The following is a 27,667-nucleotide window of genomic DNA, read 5'->3' on the forward strand; positions in this document are numbered from 1 at the left end:
AGATAATACTAATACAAAACCAGTTGTGAAGGGTGGCGTGATAGACGTTTCACCCTAGTATGGTAAAAGCAAAAATGCAGGCACCATACTTGTCATTTCCACCCGGGTGAATAGACACAGAATACACTTTATATAGAAAAAGACATGACCTGAATTTTTCAAACAGAAAACTGGGAGGTAACAGAAGGGGAGAAAGAGGAGTATGGGCTGATCTGAGAACATTGCAAGCCATGGATCAACATGATCCAAGGCACTGAGGCAAGAAACAGCCTGGGAGGAAGAAAGAGATAAATCCAGTTTAGGCAGGAGCCAGATTACAGAGAAGCTTGTAGGTTACACTAAGGAATTTAGGTTTATCCCCTAGTTATTTACAGAACCAGTGAAGTTTCAAGTAGAGAATTAAAAATAATAATAATAACAATAACAATTATATTTGTAAAAAATCTCTTTGGGGGTGCCTGGGTGGCTCAGTCGGTTAAGCATCTGACTTCAGCTCAGGTCATGATCTTGCAGTTCGTGAGTTCAAGCCCCGTGTCGGGCTCTGTGCTGACAGCTCCAAGCCTGGTGGCTGCTTTGGATTCTGTGTCTCCCTCTCTCTCTGTCCCTCCCCCGCTCATGCTCTGTCTCTCTCTTTCTCAAAAATAAATAAAGATTAAAAAAAGTTTTAAAAAATCTCTTTGGCAGAAAGCAGTATATAGATGGGATTGGATAAGAAGTCAAAGAAATGCGGAACAAAATATACATGTTTTTCTTTTTTTTCTTGAAAGATTACAGTCTAGAATGAGAACAGTGTATGTAATCAAATGCAAGAGAGCATGGGAAGTATGGTGGATATTCTAGGCAATCAATATTTCACATTCATGTGCGCACACACTCACGGTTTTTCTACTAAACTGTAGCATTTCCAAAAAATAAGATAGAAAACCTTGTAACAATGCCCATAGTGATAACTTACTAGTTAATAAAAATACGTGTACATTTATTTAAGAATGAGAACATAAACCACCAAACAATGTGGTGAAAAAGCAAATGGATTTATGATTTAGGTCATAACAACGTAATGGAAGCATTTGTAAGATGACCAACATGGTGTTTCTCAGAAACATAAATACTTTAATGTCAAACAGATTGATTATATAGTGATTACCCATTTACAGCATAAGAAAATAAAGAAACAGAACCTACATGTATTTAAAGGCAAAAATTGTAGAACTGCTGGCTTTCATAGGTTTCTATTTATCTTAATGAATCAATTTTTGTGCCATAAATGGATTTGTTACAGAGCCATAATGTTGAACAAGCCACAGAATCTTGGCTTGAGCTGTGGTTAAATTTGATATTATGTATCTGTGTCCACATGGAAAATTAAGATGACCTAAATGATGAATGAATTTCAGATGATGTATTTTCTAGGTAAAGTCATATTCCGATAATATTTTTTCTATTTTATTCTTACTAAAGCACAATGTTATAATTTCAGGAAGAAAAATTAGAGATATTATCCAGCATGTGTCAATTCAAGTGTTCAGATTATTTTTAAAGTCACACTTTTGTTACAGGGATTGAGAATATACTTTATTTTATTCTCTGCCAGATTTGCCAATCTCTTTGATCTTTCTCCTTTTTCTCCCCTTCTGTACGCTTTCCTGAGTGTTGCTTGAATATCATTCATTCATGCTTGCAATAAAATGTTATTTAGTTCTTACCCTAAGCATAATTATTACTGGTGCTAAACATATGATGATAAATAAAATATAATATATAAATAATTAAATATGAAATTCACAGTCTCTTTTTCTTGTGACAGATGAGAAGAAAACTAATTATTTGAAAGAAGTCTTAAGAATAGTTGTTAGAGGCTTCTTATCATTTTCCTGTATCTGTCTTTTGGTGCTCCCCTGTCTCTGTCTTTATTCTTACTTTATTCTTCCTGGGGAATGCCATTTGGGAAAGGGTTCAACACCTAAATGCATGATGCTTTCTGCTGAAATCTGTATCCAAGCCACCAGAGTTCTGTAAGTAACTGCCTACTGAACCTGGCCATCCCTTAGATAATTGAAACCTAGCTTGTTAAAAATGAACCTAAATGTATACTCAGCTCCACTTCTACTTCCCCTCATCTCAGCACCAACAACCAAATCTGATTCTTCTTTAATTCTTATGATAAATGCCATCATAATCCATTAAATGGTACAAGTTCGGAATCTGAGAGTCATTTCATACTCTTGCAACCCTATATGCTTTTCCCCTTCCAAATGCAATCACTTAAGTCCTTGCATTTCAAACACCTCAATATTTCTATTATTTTTCATTCCTACTTGTTTTAACCTTGTTCAGATCCTATTATCTCCTCTCGTTATATTTTTGTAAAAATCTCCCGTAAGTGGTCGATAATGATCATTTTTAATACCTCACCAACTTTACCTCTATTTAAAACTTCCAGTAGCTTTACATTGCTTAAGGGATAGAAGCCTTAATCTCCTCACAGACTCAATGACATGGTCATGATTTGTGGGCTCTCTCTCTGTCCATTCTCATCTTCTGCCACTCCCCGGTGTAGATTTTATGCATGAGCAATATTGAAATCTTTGTGCATTCTTATATGTGTTGAATTTGTATGCACTACTCTTTCTTTCAGGAAGGACCTTGTCCCTCTTCTGACTGCTGTTTCAACTTCTTCAAGAATCACCAGACGTGTCACTTTGGCCTTTATGCTTTCTTTAATTTCCTCCAGTGGACTTAGTAGCACATAACTGTGATCATATTATGCTGTAATATATACTATAAGTGTCTTGATAGTAAGTGCTTTCTCTCTTCCCTATAAATCCTCAAATTCCAACTAAAAATAAAAAAGTGGTACTTATTACTAAACATAAAACTAATCATTGAAAGACTAAATAAAATCTTCAATGTGGTTTGGTTCCTTTATGTATAGACACAATGTCTAGGGTCCTTGACTTTGTATACTTCACATCAGGACTCAGCAGAGTAACACAAACTACATCTAGTTGATACTAGGCTCTTAGTAAGTATTTGTTGGAAAGCAGTGAGCCAGAGTTCAAGCTCTTCCATCGACCAAGTGTGCAAGTTTTTATTCGTCATTCATTTTACACAAGTTCCAGTTTTCTCATTTATAATTGGAGATGCTTATATTTGCCACGCTGACCTCAAATGACTGCTATGATTCAAATGAAATAAATAACATAAAAATATTTGGAAAAGAATACAACTCTCTATATGTTCTATTTAAAACACTCTGCCATTGATATATTTGTCTTTAAAGAGAACTATATCTGAAACTGTCTGGAGTTACTGGTTTCCAGCCTTATGTAGTGTCTCCAGACAGATAAGATTCCGTTCATGCTACAAATCGATGCCTTACAATAGCTACTTACAATATGAAAAATCCCTCATGCTAGAATTTAAAATCACATGAATAAAGATCTCATCTTGTGACAGTGGAAAGGGCAACCCCCAAATAAAATAGAGCCCTTGTTTGGACTAAAAATGTAAAGAAATACATCTTAATGAGGAACAATTAATTGAAAGCATAATTGCTTAAATATTCTTGATTCTCCTTTTTATTTAAGGAATGTTCTTTCTTAAAAAAATTTTTTTAATGTTTATTTTTTGAGAGAGAGAGAGAGAGAGAGAAAGTGTGAGAGGAGGAGGAGCATAAAGAGAAGGAGACACAGAACCTGAAGCAAGCTCCAGGCTCTGAGATGTCAGCAGAGAGTCTGAAGGGGGATTCAAATTCACCAACCGTGAGATCATGAATTAAGTTGAAGTTAGACACTCAACCAACTGAGTCACCCAGGTGCCCTGGCATGTTCTTTCTAAGAAGTCCCATTAGCCAATGAAAATGATTCTGAATTGTACTGAATCTTTCTTTCAAAATTAGTGCGCCTGTGCGCACGCACACACACACACGCCACAGTAGTTGCTAAAAATACTGGCTTTCATCATTTACTATGATACTTACTGGTATTTTAACTAGATATTTACTAGTATAAGTATCAACCAAATGCAGTATATTAAGTGCCAATTGCAGATTGGATTTAATTTACAAAGAAATATTTTCTTTATTTAAATCATCCTTCAGTTATGACCTAATTAAATCCTACATTCTTTACTGTTATTTCAGTGGAAATTAGTTTTAAAAATAAAGTTCCGAAAGATGATAGTCTGAAACCATGGCTGAAATCTGAATTAAACACCCCAAATCTTCTAACCTACATAAAGTCCCTGAATAGCGTTTTGTAAGTCATGACCTAGGAGTTCTTTTTAAATTCCAATTATCTTCAAAATAATATTATCGGCATGTAGCTGTCTAATTAGAAATGGCAGTTAATAAAAACACTTTATATTAGGTTGCCAACTACCAATTTATTCCAGTGTTATATTTCAATAATCTGAACCAAGCAAAGATTTTGCCTGCACAGAAGTGGCCTTGCCTATCATGATAAGCAGCTGAAAAATACACATAAGCTGTATGAACCCGGCAGAATCCATCTGGTGAACCATCTGTGTGAGGACTCACAAATATTATACCCCATCTGTTGTTTCATCTTTGCTAAGATTGCCAACCTTGTCTTCACTCTATTATCTGACTATTTTCCTTCCCCATGGACTTTGTCTGTACATTTACTTTTATTCCCCATTGGCACCATATATCTAATTTTCAAAGCACTTTCCTCATTTTTGAAAGAAATTAGTTTAAGCATTTAATTTATGCAACTAACAGTCCTCTTGGGAAATAAAATAATTGAAAAGAATTGCTGCGATATCCGTGTTCTTAGCAAATGAGTGCATTATTATAAACACCAATTTCTTCCTGGTAAAGTCTAAACATAGAACTTCCCACCAAATTAGCAAATTTCAATGTCAAGATAGTGTTTAAAATATAATGTTATCTGATTGCCTCTCCCCCTTTCTAATCTGCTCTCCATTTCATTGCATGATGTTATTTTCTAAAATGTCCTTGTCCCACCTCCTCCAGTCATTACCCATCAATGGCTTCCCATCTCCCCAAATGAACTCCTTTGAGATTTTAGCTCTAGTTCTCACGTATTTGCCAAAGCTTTCTTAACTACAGCTTGTGATCACTGTAGGCACAGTCTATACCAGTAATACTCCCTTGGCACTTATTCTAGCTTATTCTATCTTGTCATCATAGCTCCTGCATATCATTTATTTCTTCTATTTGCATGGTTTTTTCCCTTTGTGTGTCTTATATCAATAAACGGATATTAAGCCTGCAGAAAAGTGTGATAATGTCACCCAGTTTTTATTTTTTTTAAAGAAAAATATTTATTTACTTTGAGACAAAGAAAGAGAGAAAGAGAGGGAGAAGATGTATGGGAGGGGAGGGCAGAGAGAGAGAGAGAGAGAGAGAGAGAGAGAAGGAGAGATAGAACCCTAAGCAGGCTCCATGCTGTCAGCGTAGAGCCTGATGCAAGGCTTGAACTCAAGAACCTCAAGATCATGACCTGAGGTGAAACCAAGAGTTAGGAGCTTAACTGACTGAGCCACCCAGTGCCTTGTCTTCTTTAACATGTATACAAATAGCTCTGAGCCCTGTCCTCTTAACTGTGTTTGTTTAAAGTATGAAGACCTAACTTACGAACCATATTCTGGTTCTATCAAAATGAAGTTAAGTATTAAAATAAAGGATTATGCTGTCTCTGAGAAATTTCAAAATCTGTGTCTATAGACACCCAATTAAAAGGAAATACCCTCACCAAGGTAGACTTGCTCTCTCTTGACTCTGGCCTCAGAAGAAACAGCAGCTGCATTTGCTCTGGACTTCTGAAACAACAGCATTGATCAGCACACTTCTCAGAGTTAGTCTTCCTCAAACTCTGTACAGGTGAAACCACATTTTGGGAACTTCTCCAACCACACATAATTTCATGATGTAAGACCACAGCTGAGGCCAGAGACCATTATAGAAAATTGTAGCTGCTGATCTCTATGTATGTCTATGTTGGTCTCTTTATCTGTATCAAGAATAGCATGCCTTTGTTTCTATATCGATTTATATAGACTATAAGTATATGAATAGGAATATATATATCTACATAGGCATAGCTAAATAGTTACAAATAAGTAAGATTATAAAATGGAATAGGAGACAGAATATATAAGTGTAGTTAGGAAGAATGCAGACCTGTTTGTAAGTAGAATAAAATCTTACCCATCTAAAGACCTGACACAAAAAAACTACAAGCATTCAAGAGGAAAATGAATCAATAGTTTTATGTGTTCCACTGTGAAACAGCATTCAATTTTCAAAGTATGCATATGCCATGGGAATTAGAAAGAGACATATAAAGTAGTTACAGCAAAATCATAGTCTTTATAAAGAGCAAAACTGCTAAATCTCACCTACTGATTCTTACCATGATCACCAGCTCAAAGAAGCCTTCCCCAGCCACCATATCTAAAATCACATTACTTGTAACTTTCTGGTAACTTATTCTTGTCATTCTTCATAATATTTTTCAATATATGATTTTACTTTACATATTAAGTTGTTCACCTGTTTGTCACCTATCTCCTCCAATCGAGTATAAACTTTCTGAGAGTGGGGACTTTGTTTTGTTCTCTGTAGTTCTCATACTTGGCCCATAGCAGCCACTCAACACATATGTTATTATCTAAGGAAATGAACGTTAAAGTTCTCTCAGAATATCACTTTTTTTTCCATTTGAGGACACATCCCAGTTCTGTATGCTAAACCCAGGTCATACTCCTACTGAGTCAACAGCTCTACATTCAACCTAACCTCTTGCCTTAAATTATTTTAAATAACATTAATATTGTACATATATTCCAGACTTTCTGGCAGAAGAGTGAGAATAGCACCACAATAATTAAAATCACTCACTGTATTTCTCCCCTACACACTATAAAATGTGAGATTTCTTCAGCTTCCTGCCAGGTAATTGTTCTAAATCTCCAAGTCTGTGGTTGCAAATGTATTTCTTGGGCCAACTCTTTCAGCCCTTCCCCCTCTAATTCCAGGTCTCTGTGATACTGGTGTTGCTTGTTACTCTCAATGACAAAAATAGGACCCATGTGTCGATGTTCACCATTGACCAAAAGGGACAAGTCCTTTCTTATTGAACTCTGTTAAAGAATACACCGCTGCTGGCGATGGTAGTTGCCAAAGCACCAATACCAAGGCTTCTGCCAAAGGGTTGTTTGCACTGATTTTCATGGTGGAGCGGCCAGGGCCTAATATTAAGGGCACCAATGTTTGCCTCCTGTTATTGCAGACATCAGTGTTTTTTCTTCTCAATGTTGTAGAAGCTGCTGGCAATAACATACCTGACAGGTATGTGCTCAATTTCTTAAGTAGATAATACTGGAAAGAACAAAGGATATCTTTTTGAAACTCATCTTTCATTTCTCATGGACTTGCCTAAAGACTGAGGTATATGTCACTGGAAGCTGGGTTGAGGGATTAACTAAGTCAAAGCTTTGACCTTTTTCTCTGATGCTGACCCACCATCCTTGAAACAAACTCTGGATCACAATATCCTTAGTACAAGTTCTCTCTCAGGAGGCACCTTGTTCCCTCATATAAATCTTAGGGTGAATATAACTTACTTTCAAGCTGGGATGCCTGCTACAGAAAGTACTATGACTGAGCAGCTCATCAAATCATCAATGGATTTTAAAGGCTTTAGGATGTGTTTCAGAATAAAGGGTAAGCATGAAAGGACAGCAGCTAGCAGCCTTCTCAGGAGGAACAATATTCAAAGTCCCTTTGATAAAAACCAGGTGACTTTTTTTTTCTTTTCATACCTGGAGTTGGGCGACATAGCAAACACTTTCTCCATGCCTCTGAGCCAACCAAATCAGGCACATAGCAGCAGACAGCTGTGACCCCAGGACTCTGATGTTCTGGCATATTTGGAGAGTGGAATATGAGGTAGCTTCTTTATTTAAAGAGTTGTTACGACAGGTCTAGTTCGTCAGTTTGCAGATTCCAAAGCCTCTCACCTGTAGGAGGGCGATGTGTGTTATTGGAAGAGATATATGGTGCATCTAAAAATAATAACACCAACAGAGAATTAGATAAGTTTAGGATTTGGTGTCACAACACATTTAAGCTACAGGGTGGTGCCACTTATTGCTTTGAGACATCTGACAACCCATCAGGGATTGGATTAAGGACTTCAAAGGAAAGGTTGGATGCTCCCCCAAGTACCTTGTTGGCAAAGTGCAACCAAAGTGTTTGGCTTACTCTTTATTTTAGTGTAACTCAGAGATATTTGGAAAATACTCGAGTCATAAAGAAAAAAAAACACATTAGCCAGATTGTACTTGAAAGTACATGTATTTTTTTTATATATACAGGTGAAGTCTTTTTTTTTTATTTGTTCATTTTCACCTCTTTTTGGAATGTGTCAGGATATACTCTTGGCTAAGCAAAGACATCTTCTCACTTCTGTTCCCAAAGAAAACCAAAGCACAGAACTGGAAGCTGCATTTTTCATTTGACGCTTTTTTTTTTTTTTTTTGTATACAAAGCATGAAAGGGGTTCTTTTTTTAAGGCAGGGAAATTAAGAATTTAAAGAAGATGAAAGTTATACCACAGGAAATATATGACATTCAAAAACCTATAACAACATTTTTACAGATTGGAGGGGTCATCCATAAAATGTTATCATATTCTCACAGTCAAGAGTGGAAAATGGACTATTAAACTGCTGTCTGTAAAAAAGTGCCCAATATATCTGGCATACTCTATTTTGTAGTTTATTTGGAAGTATTTTTAGAGTTATTTCCCATGCTTTAATGGGATATAAAAGCATAAGCCTGTCAGGAAAGCGTAGTGCAATGCCATATAATTGTTAGATGGATCAGCATTGTCGATGACTTTATTTGAACTTTATTGATTCACCTTATATTAGGTGATACTCTGGTCCACATAATGTATCTAGCTGTCAAGTTGTAGTAGCTTCCAAACAACCAGATTTCACAATAAATCTACCTCATAGTTTGAGGGAGAGTAAAAATGTGATCGAAGAAGTAACTGCAATAATTATAGGGTCATTAATTCATATCTCGCTGTCTGTCTACATTGCTCTCATACCTAGACATTTCCCTAAGTAGAATTCCTAGATCTTCTTTTTAGAAAATGACATACGCCATCCAACTCTCTCTAGCTCTCATTTCTAATTAAGAGTGTTCAAAGTCAATGGCTCTGTTAAAGTACATAATATACTGGTCAATTGTTTATTATGTGTCAAGCCACATGGATAAAACAGTAATTTAAAAATTGTACCAATATGTGAAGAAAGTACAGTCTGCTGAGAAAAAGGCATATAAGCACATAAGTATAAGGGCACATGAAAATGCAGTATGAATGTGAGAAAAGAAGTAAAGATAGTTACTTTTCAAACTAAAAAGCTCTCAGCAGGGCACCTGGGTTGCTCAGTAGGTTAAGCATCTGACTTTGGCTCAGGTCATGATCTCATGGTTTGTGAGTTCAAGCCCCACATTGGGCTCTGTGCTGACAGCTCAGAGCCTGGAGACTGCTTTAGTTTCAATGTCTCTTTCTCTCTCTCTGCCCCTCCCCCACTCACACTCTATCCTTCCCTCTCTCTCAAAAATAAATAAACATTTTTTTAAAAAAAAAAGCTCTCAGCAAAGTGCCTAGCACACAGTACATGTTCAATAAAGGTTACAAATTATATTGTTATTAAGTATATCATTAAATGAGTAGTTTATGCTCTGGGATACCTGGATAGCAAAGGTTAATCAGTTGCTATTAACAGCACTATTTTCATCTGTTAAAGAGTTCAGAAATTATTTCTTAGGTAAAGCAGTCTCTTTTGGCTATCATATTTGTATTGAGAAAGAAAGTAACAAACTATTTGTTTTCATTTTCATGTCATTCTAATTTGTAAATCTGTATACTGTATAATTTTTCACAGTACCAATGATTCTAATAGTGTATCATGAAAAATATAAAAGGACAAAACAAAAGGTGGAACATTCCTTCTTTAAAGGACTTCTTATTTTAGAGAACACTGAAGATTAATTTTTGTCTCCATGAATTTATGGAAGCCTATATGCAGCCTGTAAAATGCTAGTCAGGATTTCTCTCATGTAGCAAAACACCCATTGTTCTGATATATTCAAGCATTATGGTTTTGATGCACTCTTAATTATTTAACACTTTCTTTTTTTTTTTTTTTTAATTTTTTTTTTCAACATTTTTTATTTATTTTTGGGACAGAGAGAGACATAGCATGAACAGGGGAGGGGCGGAGAGAGAGGGAGACACAGAATCGGAAACAGGCTCCAGGCTCCGAGCCATCAGCCCAGAGCCCGACGCGGGGCTCGAACTCACGGACCGCAAGATCGTGACCTGGCTGAAGTCGGACGCTTAACCGACTGCGCCACCCAGGCGCCCCTAACACTTTCTTTTATTTATTGAAATTTCCTTTTGCCATTTGACTTGTATCCTTGGTACATAGAATATGGGTAACAGCTTTATTAATAACACAATATAAACATGAGATGATTAATGTTCTCCAAAGAAACCTAGGTCCCACACCCCCCAGTATTGTTTCTTTACTATAGATGAAAGTTTCTGTGTGACACCCCCCTGAGGGAGGAAGTGTGTACATTTAAGCAATGGTTTTGCTAAATATGAATGGCACTCACCTTCAAAGGAGAGCTTACCGTGGAATGAGAGCAGGGTTAGTCTTTGAAGGAGCCCAATGAACAGCATCTATCTTTCTTGCCTGATTCTGAACAAAATGAGATATAGGAAAAGGAGTAAGGCATTTAAGGTGAAATGTAAATTGTTATTATTGCTAATACTGACAAAGACTAGCTAAGGAATATAGTTCAGGGACGAGCAGATGAGACTGCAGACTGGGGCTTGCCAAGACAGAGGGAGTGGCCCATCCTATATGGACCCTGTAAGGGGGTGGAATGTTTATAGAGTTTTTAAAAACAATAACACAACGGGCTAAGCCTTGGTCTGCTTTTTAATCAAAACCATTCATCAGCAATCTTGAACAATGTCAGTAATATAGAATTCCTTCCTTTTCTTTCCCCCACCTCCCTCCACCTGGGAAAACTATCACTAATAGCAAACTTATTGACTTAGAGGTAATCATGTATGAGGGTGGAAAGAGCCTACCTCTAGAGGAATAGAAGGGAACTCTTGCTTCCCAGGAGAAAGAAGAGAGAAATTGAGCTGGGCCTGCTCTGGCCTTTCTTTCCCAACTTAACAACCATATAAATTGTTCCACTTCCAGTGGGACAAAATAAATAAAAAGAGAGTGGACAGGAGTATTAAGTAATCAGAGTCCTTAATCATGGTAGACAACATCAGAAGTGGTAAAGAAAGATCCTTGAAGATGAGACAGATTAATATAATAAGCAAAGATGGAAAGAGGTGAGATGGAAACAAAGTGTGTAGCCTAAAAGTGACTATTCACAAACGCAAAAAGAATATTTTGCTTATTTATTTTGAAGAGGAATAAAATATGTTGGAATCTGGACTATTTGATGAAATGGTCAATGGTGAACAGAAGGATCAAAATACCTGTTGGTATATTTAAAATCATTAGTAAAAATAATTTAATGACTCCCGCTGCAAAAAGAAGACTGATAAGTAAATAGAATATGAGAAAATGGGGTACCTGGGTGGCTCAGTCAGTCAAGTGTCTGACTTCAGCTCAGATCATGATCTCACGGTACATGGACTTTGAGCCCTGCTTTGGGGTCTGTGCTGACAGCTCAGAACCTGGAGCCTGGTTCAGATTCTGTGTCTCCCTCTCTTTCCATCCCTCCCCGCTCATGCCCTCTCTCTCTCTCTCTCTCAAAAACAAACAAAAAGATATATAAAAAAACAGAATCTTAGAATCTAAAATCTAAAACTTACCTTTTTATTTTGCATTTAATAACTGAATCTCAGCATTTGCCTCAGCCTATGACAATTCTCATGCTTTATTACTGGGATGTAAGAACATACTTCTTTCACTTTTAGTTGCACTACTTTTAGGTTTTTATCTTAAAAGAGTGTTGTAGGATTTTGCATCTCAATTTCTCTCCCTAAGTGATCTTTCACTTTAAAAACAGACTAACAAGTAGCTATTTGACATATACTTAAAAAATCTATTTCGGGGAGGAGCCAAGATGATAGAACAGCATGGAAGTTTTTTTTGTGTGTCTTGCATCCATGAAATACAGCCAGACCAACACTGAAACATCCTACACACCTAGAAACCTGATCGTAGGATTAACACAACAATCTGTACAACCTGAACCACAGAATTCAGGTACATGGTGCGGAGAGGTGAACTTGGGGAGAGAGAAGCCAGGGTGGGCAGGGAGCTGCTTTTGCAGGTGGAGAGAGGATGGAGACTGGAGTGGGGGAGAATACGGGAAAAAGCACCCCTCCCCAAAAGCAGCTGAAGAGAGAGTGGAAAATTGGAAACAGCTGCAGGGACTAAACTTAAAAGGGAGAAAGGAGAGGGCTTAAATTCCATTAAGACTGTAAACAAGGGGAGTGCAAAGGCTGCAACTCCGAAGCTCAATACCTGGCAGTGCTCTGGTGGGAAGGGCGAATCCCCAGGAGCATAGTGGGGTCCTGGAGGTTCTTGGGCCACATGGGGAAAAGCGGTTCCACTGCTGGAAGGACATTTGGTAGAGATTGTTGAAGTCACCTGGTCCCAGCAGACCCCAGAAAATGGCCACATTCACTGGTGCTGGAACAAGGTTGTTAAGGGTGAAGCCTGGTGCCAGATGTGTGTTGCGATTTTCCATAATCTCTGAAACGCTGCTGCTACACTACCTTGTGAACTTTTTCTGGGACAGACTGGGACCTGGCCGCAGTGTCGGGGCAACGGCAGCAGCAGGCATTCCTGGGTGCAGCTGGCATTCAGCCATTGCTCGGTAAGACCCTCCCACAGAGGGGCGAAATAGGTCAAAGCCGCAGTCCTTCACAAGTAAGGGGCCAGGGAAAACAGCCACACCTGAAACAAAACTCAGGCGAGAGCTACTGCCTGGGGCTGGTTCACGGACAGTGAAGAAGCAGGGAGTGGATGAAAGCTAAAGACAGAGGATGGGTGCACAATTGCTGATCAGAGAGAACAGAGTTCCTATACTAGAGACTGGGTAGCTGCGTGACGCCATTTTCACCACTCCCATGCATGCGTATATGCACCTATGAGCCCTGCAACAATCCACCCCAGTAGACTGGCAGCGCCATCTAGTGGAGAACGGTCCTATTACACTGAGCCCTGCCCAACTGGGCCAACCTCGCTCTTCAAGAACAAAGTCTCACCGCCTACTTAGTTTATGGACAATAAAGTGCTACATAGTCTGACTTCTAGGGGAAAACGAAGTAATTTCAGTCCTATTTCAATCTAGTAGCAGGTCCATCTATTCAATTTTCTTTCTTTTTTCTTTTTTTTCTCTTTTACGCTGTTCTTTTTCTTGAATACAAAAAGAGAAAAAATTCATTTTTATTTTCAATTTTTATTAAAAATATTTTTCTTTATTTTTTACTATATTTTTTACTTTTGTGTAATTTTTCAAATTCTATCTTACTTACATCATTCTATTTTAGTCTACTTCAGTGTATTCACCTTTTCAAATTTTCAAACAATTTTCTTGTTTTCTTTTTTCTATTTTTTGTTTCTTTTCTTTTACTTGAATGCAGGAGGTGAAAAACTTCATTTTTACTTTTAATTTGTATTAAAAATATTTTTGTTTAAAATTTTTTACTATATTTTTTACTTTTATGTAATTTTTTTTCAAATTCTGTTTTACTTCCATCATTTTATTTTAGTCTACTACACTGTATTCACTTTTTCAAATTTTCAAACGATTTTTTTCTCTTTTTCATTTCTTTCCTTTTCTTGAATACAAACAAAAAATCATTTTTACTTTTAATTTTTATTAAAAATATTTTTCTTTTATTTTTTTCTACTATATTCTTTACTTTTGTGTAATTTTTTTCAAATTATATTTTACTTCCATCATCTCATTTTAGTCTAGTTCAGTGTATTCATTTTTACAAATTCTCAAACGATTTCTCCCCCCCTTTTTTTCTCTAATCTGTCGAACCACTTTCAACACCCAGACAAAAACACACCTAGAATCTAGCATAATTTATTAGATTTTGTTTTCTTGTGAGTGTTTTTAATTTTTTAATTTTAACATTTTTTTGATTTTTCTACCTCATTAATTCCTTTTCTCCCTTCAAAATGACAAAACAAAGGAATTCACCCCAAAAAAAAGAGCACGAAGAAATGACAGCCAGGAATTTAACCAACACAGACACAAGCAAGATGTCTGAACCAAAATTTAGAATCACGATAATAAGAATACTAGCTGGAGTCAAAAATAGATTAGAAACACTTTCTGCAGAGATAAAAGAAGTAAAAAATAGAATGAAATGAAAAATGCTATAACTGAGCTGCAATCACAGATAGATGCAGTGGCACCAAGGACGGATGAGGCAGAACAGAGAATCAGTGATATAGAGGACAAACTTGTAGAGAATAACGAAGCAGAAAAAAAGAGGAAGATTAAGGCAAAAGAACACAATTTAAGATTTAAGAGATCAGTGACTCATTAAAAGGAACATCCGATCATAGGGGTCCCAGGAGAGGAAGAGAGAGAAATAGGGGTAGAAGGGTTATGTGAGCAAATCATAGCAGAAAACTTTCCTAACCTGGGGAAAGACACAGACATCAAAATCCAGGAAGCACAGAGGGCCCCATTAGATTCAACAAAAACTGACCATCAACAAGGCATATCATAGTCAAATTCACAAAATACTCAGGCAAGGAGAGAATCATGAAAGCAGCAAGGGAAAAAAAGTCCCTAAACTACAAGGGAAGACAGATCAGGTTTGCAGCAGACCTATCCACAGAAACTTGGCAGGCCAGAAGGGAGTGGCAGGATATATTCAGTTTGCTGAAGCAGAAAAATATGCAGCCAAGGATTCTTTATCCAGCAAGGCTGTCATTCAAAATAGGAGAGATAAAAAGTTTCCCAGACAGACAAAAATTAAAGCAGTTTGTGACCACTAAACCAGCCCAGCAAGAAATTTTAAGGGTGAGTCTCTGAGGGGAGAAAAGATGAAAAAAAAAAAAAAAAACATATATGTATATATAGAGAGGGATAGAAATAAATAAATAAATAAGTAAATAAATAAATATCAAAAGAAAGATTAGAAAGGCCCAGAGAACACCAGAAACTCCAACTCTACAAGCATCATAATGGCAATAAATTCATATCTTTCAGTATACACTCTAAACATCAATGGAGTCAATGCTCCAATCAAAAGACATACGGTAACAGAATGCATAAGAAAACAAGATCCATCTATATGCTGTTTATAAGAGACCCACTTTAGACCTTAAGACACCTTCAGATTGGAAGTAAGGGGATGGAGAACCATCTATCATGCTAATAGTCAACAAAAGAAAGCCGGAGAAGCCATACTTATATCAGACAATCTAGACTTTAAAATAAAGACTGTAGGGGCGCCTGGGTGGCTCAGTTGGTTAAGCGGCCGACTTCGGCTCAGGTCATGATCTCGCGGTCCGTGAGTTCGAGCCCCGCATCGGGCTCTGTGCTGACAGCTCAGAGCCTGGAGCCTGTTTCAGATTCTGTGTCTCCCTCTCTCTGACCCTCCCCCGTTCATGCTCTGTCTCTCTCTGTCTCAAAAATAAATAAATGTTAAAAAAAATTTAAAAAATAAAATAAAATAAAGACTGTATCAAGAGATGCAGAAGGGCATTATATCATAATCAAGGGGTCTATCCACCAAGAAGACCTAACAATTGTAAACATTTATTTGCCAAATGTGGGACACCAAAATATATAAAACAATTAATCACAAACACAAAGAAACTCTTTGACAGTAATACCATAATAGTAGGAGAATTCAACACCCCACTCACAGCAATGGACAGATCATCTAATAAAAAAATCAACAAGGAAACAATGGCTTTGAATGACACACTGGACCAGATGGACTTAATGGATATTCAGAACATTTCATCCTAAAGCAGCAGAATATACATTCTTCTCCAGTACACATGGAACGTTCTCCAGAAAAGACCACATGCTGGGACACAAATCAGCCCTAAGTAAGTGCAAAAAGATCGAGATCATACCGTGCATATTTTTAGACCACAACCCTATGAAACTCGAAATCAACCACAAGAAAAAATTTGGAAACGTAACAAATACCTGGAAACTGAAGAACATCTTACTAAAGAATGAATGGGCCAACAAAGAAGTTAAAGAGGAAATTAAAAAGTATATGGAAGTCAATGAAAAGATAACACCACAACCCAAAACCTCTGGGACGCAACAAAGGTGTCATCAGAGGAAAGTGTACAGCAATCCTGGCCTTCCTAAACAAGGAAGAAAGATCTCAGATACACAACCTAACCTTACGCCTTAAGGAGCTGGAAAAAGAACAGCAAATTATACCCAAACCCAGCAGAAGACAGGAAATAATAAAGATTAGAGCAGAAATTAATGCTATCGAAACCAAAAAAGCAGTAGAACAGATTAATGAAACCAGAAGCTCGTTCTTTGAAAGAATTAACAAAATTGGTAAACCACTAGCCAGTTTGATCAAAAAGAAAAAGGAAAGGACCCAAATAAATAAAATCAAGAATGAAAGAGGAGAGATCACAATAAACACAGCAGGAATAAAAACAATAATAAGAGAATATTATGAGCAATTATATGCCAATAAAATGGGCAATCTGGAAGAAATGGACAAATTCCTAGAAACAGATACACTACCAAAACTGAAGCAGGAAGAAATAGAAAATTTGAACAGACCCATAACCAGTAAGGAAATCGAATTAGTAATCAAAAATTTGCCAAAAAGCAAGAGTCCAGGGCCAGATGGCTTTCCAGGGAAATTCTACCAAACATTTAAGGAAGAGTTAACAACTATTCTCTTGAAGGTGTTGCAGAAAATAGAAATGGAGGGATAACTTCCAAACTCTTTCTATGAGGCCAACGTTACCTTGATTCCAAAACTAGACAGGCACCCCACTAAAAAGAACTATAGACCAATTTCCCTGATGAACACGGATGTAAAAATCTTCAACAAGATATTAGCCAACCAGATCCAACAATACATTAAAAATTATTCACCATGACCAAGCGGGATTTATCCCTGGGATGCAGGGCTAGTTCAATATCTGCAAAACAATTAACATGATTCATCACATCAATAAGAGAAAGGACAAGAACCATATGATCCTCTCAATAGATGCAGAGAAAGCATTTGACAAAATACACCATCGTTTCTTGACAAGAACCCTCAAGAAAGTAGGGATAGAAGGAGCATACCTCGAGATCAAAAGAGCCATATATGAACGGCCCAATGCTAATATCATCCTCAATGGGGAAAAAGTGAGAGCTTTCCCCCTAAGGTCAGGAACAAGACAGGGATGTCTACTCTTGCCACTGTAATTCAACATAGTATTGGAAGTCTTAGTCTCTGCAATCAGACAACACAAAGCAATAAAAGGCATCCAAATCGTCCAGGAGGAGGTCAAATTTTCACTATTCATAGATGACATGATACTGTATATGAAAACCCCAAAAGATTCCACCAAAAACTGCTAGAATTGATACATGAATTCAGCAAAGTTTCAGGATATAAAATAAATGCACAGAAATCGGTTGCATTCCTATACACCACAATGAAGTGCAAGAAAGAGAAATCAAGGATATAAAATCAATGCACAGAAATCAGTTGCATTCCTATACACCACAATGAAGTGCAAGAAAGAGAAATCAAGGAATCGATACCATTTACAGTTGCAAAAAAACAATAAAATACCTAGGAATAAATCTAACCAAAGAGGTGAAAAATCTATACACTGAAAACTATAGAAAGCTTATGAAAGAAATTGAAGAAGACACAAGAAAAGTGTAAAAAGGCTCCATGTTCCTGTATAGGAAGAACAAATATTGTTAAAATGTCAATATTGCCCAAAGCAATCTACATATTCAATGCAATCCTTATCAAAGTAACACCAGCATTCTTCACAGAGCTAGGACAAATAATCCTAAAATTTGTATGGAACCAGAAAAGACTCTGAATAGCCAAAGCAATCTTGAAAAAGAAAACCAAAGCAGGAGGCATCACAATCCCAGACTTCAAGCTATACTACAAAGCTGTAATCATCAAGACAGTATGGTACTGGCACGAGAACATACACTCAGATCAATGGAACAGAATAGTGACCCCAGAAATGGACCCACAAACGTATGGCCAACTAATCTTTGACAAAGAAGGAAAGAATATCCAATGGAATAAAGACAGTCTCTTCAGCAAGTGGTGCTGGGAAAACTGGACAGCGACATGCAGAAGAATAAACCTGGACCACTTTCTTACACAATGCACAAAAATAAACTCAAAATGGATGAAAGACCTCAATGTAAGACAGGAAACCATCAAAATCCTTGAGGAGAAAGCAGGCAAAAACATCTCTGATATTGGCCGCTGCAACTTCTTACTCAATGTGTCTCTGGAGGCAAGGGAAACAAAAGCAAAAATGAACTACTGGGACCTCATCAAAATAAAAAGCTTCTGCACAGTGAAGGAAACAATCATCAAAACTAAAAAGCAACCGACAGAATGGGAGAAGATATTTGCAAATGGCATATCAGATAAAGGGTTAGTATCCAAAATCTATAAAGAACTTATCAAAATCAACACCCAAAAAACAAAGAATCCAGTGAAGAAATGTGTAAAAGCCATGAATAGACACTTCTCTAAATAAGACATCCATAGCCAACCGACACATGAAAAGATGCTCAACATCACTCATCATCAGGGAAACACAAATCAAAACCACTATGAGATATCACCTTACACCTGTCAGAATGGCTAATAGTAACAACTCAGGCAACCACAGATGTTGGTAAGGATGCGGAGAAAGAGGATCTCTTTTGCATTGTTGGGGGAATGCAAGCTGGTGCAGCCACTCTGGAAAACAGTATGGAGGTTCCTCAAAAAACTAAAAATAGAACTACCCTTTGGACCCAGCAATTGCACTACTAGGCATTTATCCATGGGATACAGGTGTGCTGTTTCGAAGGGACACATGCACCCCCATGTTTATAGCAGCACTATCAACAATAGCCAAAGTATGGAAAGAGCCCAAACGCCCATCGATGGATGAATGGATAAAGAAAATGTGGTATACATATATACAATGGATTATTATTCGGCAATCAAAAAGAATGAAATCTTCCATTTGCAACTATGTGGATGGAACTGGAGGGTATTATGCTAAGTGAAATTAGTCAGTCAAAGAAAGACAAAAATCATATGACTTGATTCATATGAGGACTTTAAGAGACACAACAGATGAACATAAGGGAAGGGAAACAAAAATAATGTAAAAACAGAGAGGGGGACAAAGCAGAAGAGACTCATAAATATGGAGAACAAACTGAGGGTTGCAGGAGGGGTTGTGGGAGGGGGGATGGGCTAAATGGGTATGGGGCACTAAGGAATCTACTCCTGAAATAATTGTTACACTAATTGGGTGTAAATTTAAAAAAAAAAGAAAAAAAAAGTTAATTTAAAAAAAAGAAAAAAAATATTTATTATAAGGTAATATTTATATTTAAAATTTTAAATGCCTAGGTATGTTATATAATCTGAATTTTTATGGCTTGTGGTATTTAAAGTTTTTCTAGGACTAGTTTCTAATGTTCTGATATTTAGTTTTAGATTGCATGTATGTATGTATTATGTATGTATGTATGTAGAATTAGAATTAGAGTTTCCTGTTTTGAGACAATAGTAGCTTTGGAATTAAAAATTAATCCAAATGAAATTCTTTAAGTCCATAAAGGGGCTTCAAGAGTAAATATTTATTGGTATATATTAAGTTATGAAATAAAAAATTTTTGAGGCAAAATGCATGTTAATAAATGTGTAATGCTTCCAGAAGTTATATTTTATAAATATTAGATGCCATGAGAAAATAGAAATTTGTACTGATTTCTTTCTATACAATCTCAAAACATCTTCAGCTCTTCAATGCAAAGAGATGCATAGTCAGTTTATAATTGTTTTCTGCTCTACCATTATTTACTTTTTAATAACATAAGAAAAGTCTGTCTGAGCCACTACTTTATTCATTTGCTCAACAATTTTTTATTGAACATCTACCATGTGTTTTGAGCACTCTTCTAGGTATCTGAGAACAAAAAGGAAAGTCATCCATGTCTTATGGAGCTCACGTCCTAGTTGAAGGACACAGAAATAAAAAGTAGTAGGTGTAATAAATAAATTACCATGGATATATTACAAAGTGGTAGTTTCTAGAATATAAAATAAAAAGGTGCAGAATGAGAGGGATGTGGAATGTTGGAGATGGGATGGCACAATTACAGATAAGATGGTCAAAGCAGTCTTCACTGAGAAAGTGACATGTGAACCATGACTTTATAGGAGATGAGAAGGGTGGAATGGTAGAAAGCAATCCCAGGAAGGGAGAGTGTGAAGGCTCTCTGTGAGAGGTTTACAATGAGGTCAGTTTGTTAGGAGCAGAGTCAGTAAGCAAGAGTAGTAGAAGAGGATTTAGGATAGGAGAGGCCAGATCAAACAGAGCTTCTAAAACATCATATGAACTTTAGTCATTACCAAGTATAAAAGAAGAGGCCATAGAATTATTCTGGAAAGATGGAACTATCAGCAATAGTGATTTAAAAAGTTTGTGAGAGAAGCAGAGTTTTGAATGGTGGAGGAAGGATTTAATTTAATATTAGACATACTGGGTTTGAAAGATCTTTCAGACATCTAAGTGGAGTTGTCAAAGTAGGGGGATGGATATTTGTCTGCAGCTCAGGAGAGTGGTGCACCATGGAGATAAATGTTTGAGACAAGTACACAATATGGATAGCCATTAGAGTGGATGAAATTAACAGAGAAGTGAGCATAAATCAGAAGATGAGTAGACAAAAGAGAGACCTGGACCACTCTGACATTAAAGGATCAGGGAAGGAAAACCAGAAAAGGAAGCAGGGAAGGAGCAATCTCTGAGGAAGTTTGCCAACCTAAAATCCAGAGAAAGAAAAAAAGGGAGAGTGACCAACCAATATGTCATTGGCTGCCATCTTCTATTAAGACAAGGACCAAGAAATGACTTTATCAACATGGAGATCACTGCTCCAATGGAAAAGAACTGGTTTTAAAAGGAGACAGAAAACTAACTTGGGTAAGTTTAAAAGAGGTTAAGAGAAGAAAAATTTAGGGCAGTAAATACAGGCAACTCTTGTAAAGAATTTTGCTACAAACATGAGCTTGAACATGAAGAAACAACTAAAAGAAGAATGAGAATCAATATCACTTTTGTAATATGGGAAAAACAAGAGCATGTCTGTCTGCTAATAGGATTGATCCAGAAGAGAGGAAAGAAATTGTGATGTTAGATGCTAGAGGAGAGAATTGCTGGAGAGTTGACCTGGAACAAGAAATCAAGCTCAGATTGAAGGATTAGCTTGAGATTGGAGCAAGAGTTCATTCACTACTACACCACATTCATGGATATAGATGAGAATAGAAAAATAAATGTGAATATGGGAATCTGTGGGTATTTTAATTATTATTATTATTTGCTTTAAATTCTTCAGCTAAGCAAGGAGCAATTTCAAGAGCTGAGAGTAGGATGAGAGAGAAATGGTGGAGTATGAGAAAGGGGAAGATGAGTAATAAGTCTCCAGAAAAAAAAAAAAAAAGGAGACAAAGAGCTGAGGGCGGGTGGGTGAGAGAAACTTGCTATTACAGCCAGACAAAATTAAGAAAATAGTCAAGATCAATGCTAATAAAATTAAAGGGAGAGCTATCACATATATCATCCTATGTATGCAAAAGTTCTCAAAAAAGACCTTGGGCTAGGGGAGTATAGGTCAATGTGACAGAAATTCCCTAACTAGAAGAGACCTTAGTGCAGGAATGGAATTAGAATTAGAATTTAGAATTAGAATTTAGTTCATGTTCAGGAACTATTTCGGGGCCACGGTGATACCATCACTGTGGCCGCTGCATCATATTTAGAGCAGTGCGTATGGGTCAGGTGCTGAGCTGGAGTTTAGAATTATTACTTCATCTATCCTTCACTGCAAAATTACAAAACAAAAATAAATATATTTATTTGTAGACTAGCAAAGTGACATTTAGAGGAGTTCAGTAACTTGCCTAAAGCTCAAGCTTGTAAGACGTTGGCACAGCCTCAAATACATGCAGTTACATACACTTTCACTTCTCAACTACTTCTTGAAGAATAAATTTTCATTTTACCAATAGCTTCTTTCAGAATCTGATTTACTTCATTTAATTAGTCTAAAGCCACCCCACTTACTCTAAAATAATCATTTGGTCTTTTGAATCCCATAAGTATTCTGTTTTGTGGAGATGTAATTCAAGTGTAAGTAATCATGTATAATTTCATGTGTTGCTGCTGAAAAATTTGGAAAATACATTCATATTTATTTTTCCATTTCAACTGTACTTCAATAAAAATGAAATAGAATAAAATAAAATAAAAGAAATAAACAATACATCCATATTACCATCAACATCTTAAGACCTTTATTCATATCCCCTCTTGGTCAATATCTACCCAAACTGAAAATCCTGTCTCTCTTTGTCTCCTTCTTTTATCTCTTTGCTTCTTCTGTTCTTTCTAAAGACCTGGTTGTACCCTGACATTTCCTAATTCATTTTTGCTGACCTTCTACCTTTCAGTTTATCTTTTCCATCCCTACTGTTACAGGTCTTTCCTTGATGATCAGTCTCCATATATGTCACTTTGAAGATTTCCTGCTATGACTTTCAGAAATAATGGCTCAAAATTCCTTTATCTGCTGACACGGCCCCCTTTTCTTCCTTTGTTATCATCACTATGATGCAGCTCAGACCCTAAATTCCAGTGTTAGGAAATGCCCTAGCTAACTTATACGTATGCATTTAGCATTTATCCTAAGCAATAATTTATTTAGAATCTACCCTTTGCCAGGTAATGACATGCCTGGATAAAATCACATGCTTCCATATTACCAAACCAAAAATGCTTTAAATAATAAAAACCAAGAGATAAGAAAGTCACCCCAGGATCGGGCTAATATTAGAAGTTTTAGGATCTAAATTCAGCAACTGGTGTCAAAACCAAAAACAAAAAATGTATAGTCAATATCATCTTAGAAAGAGACACAAATTCTCTAATAAGTCTACACAGGGAGTTTTTTTCTGTTATTGTCTCTTCAGTTGAACACCAGAATGCCTTAGATCTGAGAGTCAAACAGTATGAAAAATAAGTATCTTTATTACTCAGGATAGTGAGGTTCTCAGATGATGAGAAGCACATGGGAATTGAGACTGACTGAGGGAAGAGCAGATCCATGCCTGCCCTCTTAGATTTATTTGGGCAGAAGCTCATTAGATAGAATGGCAGCCAGGGTACTACGGATACTATATATACCCTATATGGAATTTAGGGTATAAACCGTTATAGCTCTTTCTGTTTATTTATTTTTATTTATTCATTTATTTGTTTACACCAGGAGCCAAATTAAATGTGCCTATGCTTTTTTTAAGCTTTTATTTTAATTCCAGTCAGTTAACAGACAGTGTTCTATTAGTTTCAGCTGTACGATACGGAAGCAACACTTCCATACATCACCCAGTGCTCCTCATGATAAGTACACTCCTTAATCCCCATTACCTCTCTAACCCATCCATTCACCCCCATCCCCTCTGGTAACCATCAGTTTGTTCTTTATAATTAAGAATCTACAGGGGTGCGCCTGGGTGGCTCAGTCAGTTAAGCGTCAGACTCTTGGTTTTAGCTCAAGTCATGATCTCACAGTTGAGCCGTGAGTCAGGCTCCTTGCTGACCATAGAGCCTGCTTGGTATTCTCTCTCTCTCTGTCTCTCTCTGTCTCTCTCATTCTCTCTGCCAACCCCCCCCCCCCCACTCATGCTCTCTCTCTCTCAAAATAAATAAACTTAAAAAAAAAAGAGTCGGTTTCTTGATTTTTCTCTCTCATTTTCCCTTTGTTTGTGTGTATTGTTTCTTAAATTCCACATATGAGTGAAATCATATGGCATATGTCTTTCTATGACTTATTTCACTTATCATTATGCTTTCTAACTTCATCTTTGTCATTGGGAATGGCCATATTTCATTCTTTTTTATGTCTGAATAATATTCCATATATATATGTACATTATATATATACATTATACATACATATATATTGTACATTATATATATACATTATACATATATATATAATGGAATTAGAGAAAAGTTTTATATCCACCTCTGAAATCCTAGAAGACCCTTCCCAGCTGCCTCCTCAAGACAGAACAGAAGACACTCACAGAGCTGCCAGAGAAAGCTCAAACCTGCTCACTGCTTCCTCAGGCATGGCTACTTTGCTCCCTGGTACTCACCTCAAAGGAGTATGTGAAGAAGGGCCCCTCATAGACATGCCTGGTGAGGCCGGCCAGCCCTGAAGACACTTCTGGTTCTGGGAACATTATCCTGACCAGCCCTCTGAAGCCTGGAGGGGCCACATCCCCAAGTCCTCAGAAGGAAGAAGCTGATGGACAAAGGGCCACCTCTTGGAGGAGCCGGCCCATAGGGCTAGAATTTGATTTCTCTGACAATGTCATCAGCAAAAGTTTGCCCCCACAAGGAAACTGAGGAAAAGACGTGGCCTTAAGCCTCCTTCTAGGATAGCAGAGGCAAGGCAGGAAAATGCACCTGAGGAGGTGGGTGTGGGGCCCATTCCCCTTCTCCAGGGGTCTTACAACCTGGACTGAAACAAGCTGGATGACCTGAACTTTAAGTCATTTGAAAGTGGAGGAGAGGCCCAGCCCCCAGAATAGGCCAGCAGGGCCTGTGGCCAGGCATCTGCATGCTGGTCTGGAGGCCACAGGGCACTTCCCTCCAAGCCATAAGGTGCCTTCAGCCTGGGTAGATGACACACCTGGGATGCACACTGCCTCAGGGACCCTGGGCACAGTGGGTGAGGAAGAAGCTGCCAACTGTGCCAGTACATCAGTGTCCCCTACTCCTAGGCGTGAACTGGAGCCTGCCGCAGACCTGGTTGAGGAGCACTTCAGAAACCCAGCTGAGGCTCAGGAGCCAATGTGGATTATCTGGAGCAGTTTGGGAGTTCCTCATTTAAGAAGTCAGACCCGAGAAAAGAGTCCTTGTAACTCAAGTTTGACCCACTCCTGAAGGATAGTCCTCACACCGGTGCCTGTGGCTCCAGGGACCAAAAGTGCACAGAACATGGCTGTGCCTTCCTGGGTAAGCCCTCCTGAGGGGAAGCTAAGGGTACCTGACTTCCCAGGAGCCCTAGGTACTCCCGTGCTGGACACCCCTCGATATGTCATTGGATCTAGGGGTCCACTGCTGCCCGTGGAGTCCATCATGGACTTGCTACAGTATAGCTAGAAGGATGTGGGTAGAGCAGTGGAAATCATGCGAGAGGAGAACATGTTGCTAAGGAGTCAGTGTGAGGCATTCCATGCAAAGAATCCGAAGATAGGAAAGATGATGGGCAGGTTTGAAGGAATTGTGTACCAGGCGATGGAGGAGGCTCAGAAACAGAGGGAACTTGCAAAAGCTGAGATCCAGATGATTCTGAAGGAAAAAGACCAACTCACTGCAGACCTGAGCTCCATGGAAAAGTCTTCCTCTGACCTCTTCAAGGGGTTTGAGAAACAGAAGGAGATGATCAAGGGGTATCCCATGAATGGAGAATCACTGAAGAAGTGTCTCAAAGATTACATAGCAGAATTGAAAACGAAGGCCAGAGGTACCAGGCTCTGAAGTCCCACGCAGAGGAGAAACTCCAGCTCGCAAAGGACGAGATCACTCAGGCGTGCAGCAAGGCCCAAGTCGAGGCCTTGGCCTTCCAGGTAAGCCTCAGAAAGGAACAGATGCACATCCACTCACTGGAGAAGACATTGAGCAAAAGACTAAGGAAAAGGAGGAACTACTTGAATCTGTGATGATTTCATCTCCAAGATGGGAAAGGTCTGATGTGGAAGCCCCTTCCCCAGCCCCCAAGTGCCTGTGTCTGTGTCTGTCTGATTGTGTGTCTGTGGAAGGTTTCATGTTATTTCTTTTCTCTTAACCTCACCTCAGTTCTAAACGTGATTGTATTAACAAGAAGACTAAATAAAGTTTCCCTTCAGTTTGCATGTCTATATATCTTCTATTATATAGTAGATAAATATCACTTCTTTTTCTTTATCTATTCATCTATTGATGGACAAAGGCTGTTTCCATAATTTGGCTATTGTAATAATGTTGCTATAACCATAACATAGGGGTGCAGGTATCTCTTTGAATTAGTGTTCTTGTATTATTTGGGTAAATACCAAGTAGTGTGATTGTGCAATTACTAGGTCATAAGGTAGTTCTTTTTTAACTTTTTTATCTATCTATCTATCATACCATACCATATCATATACCATATATATATATATGTATATGTATATATATATATATATATATATATAAACTTTTCAACACGCAAACTGAAGGAAACTTTATTAGTCTTCTTGTTAATGCAATCAGGTTTAGAACTGAGGTGAGGTTAAGAGAAAAGAAAGAACATGAAACCTTCCACAGACACACAGTCAGACAGACAGACACAGACACAGTCACTTGGGGGCTGGGGAGGAACCTCCAGAAAGAACATGAAACCTTCCACAGACACACAGTCAGACAGACAGACACAGACACAGTCACTTGGGGGCTGGGGAGGAACCTCCATACTGTTTACCACTGTGGCTGCACAAGTTTGCATTCTCACCAACCATGCACGAGGATTCCTTTTTGTCCACATCCTTGCCAATACCTATTGTTTCTTCTGTATTTTATTTTAGTATTCAGACAGGTTTGAAGTGATATCTCATTATAGTTTTGATTTTAATTTCCCCAATCATGAGTGATGATGAACATCTTTTCATATGTCTGTTGGCCATCTATATGTTTTCTGTGGAGAAATGTCTGTTCATGTTTTCTGCCCATTTTTTAATCCAATTTTTTGGTTTGGGTGTTGAGTTTTCTAAGTTCTTTATAGATTTTGAATACTGACCCTTTACTGGACATGTAATTTGCAAATATCTTCTCCCATTCAGTAGATTGACTTTTAGCTTCATTTATTGTTTCCTTCTTTGGGCAGAAACTTTTTATTTTGATGCAGTCCCCATAGTTTATTTTTGCCTTTATTTCCCTTACCTCAGGAGATGTATCTAGAAAGACGTTGTCATGGTTGATGTTAAAAAAGTTACTGCCTGCATTCTCTTCTAAGATTTTTATGGTTTCAGATCTCACATGTAGGTCTTTAATCCATTTTGAATTTATATTTGTGATGGTGTAAGAAAATGGTCCAGTTTCATTCTTTTGCATGCTGCTGTCCAGTTTTCCCAACTCCATTTGTTTAAGAGACTGTCTTTTTCCTATTGTATTTTCTTGCCTCTTTTGTCAGAGAGTAATTGGCCATATAATTGCAGATTTATTTCTGGATTTTGTATTCTGTTCCATTGATCTCTGTGTTTATTTTTGTGCCAGTACCATATTATTTTGATTACTA

General features: G+C 37.6%; 1 pseudogene; it reads left to right on the forward strand.

The window, feature by feature from the left end:
- Positions 1-24,341: 24,341 nt before the first annotated feature.
- LOC102957352 lies at positions 24,342-26,106 on the forward strand (annotated as a pseudogene).
- The last annotated feature ends 1,561 nt before the right edge of the window (positions 26,107-27,667 follow it).

The sequence above is a fragment of the Panthera tigris genome, chromosome B1 (genome assembly GCF_018350195.1).
Source record: "Panthera tigris isolate Pti1 chromosome B1, P.tigris_Pti1_mat1.1, whole genome shotgun sequence".
Classification (NCBI taxonomy): domain Eukaryota; kingdom Metazoa; phylum Chordata; class Mammalia; order Carnivora; family Felidae; genus Panthera; species Panthera tigris.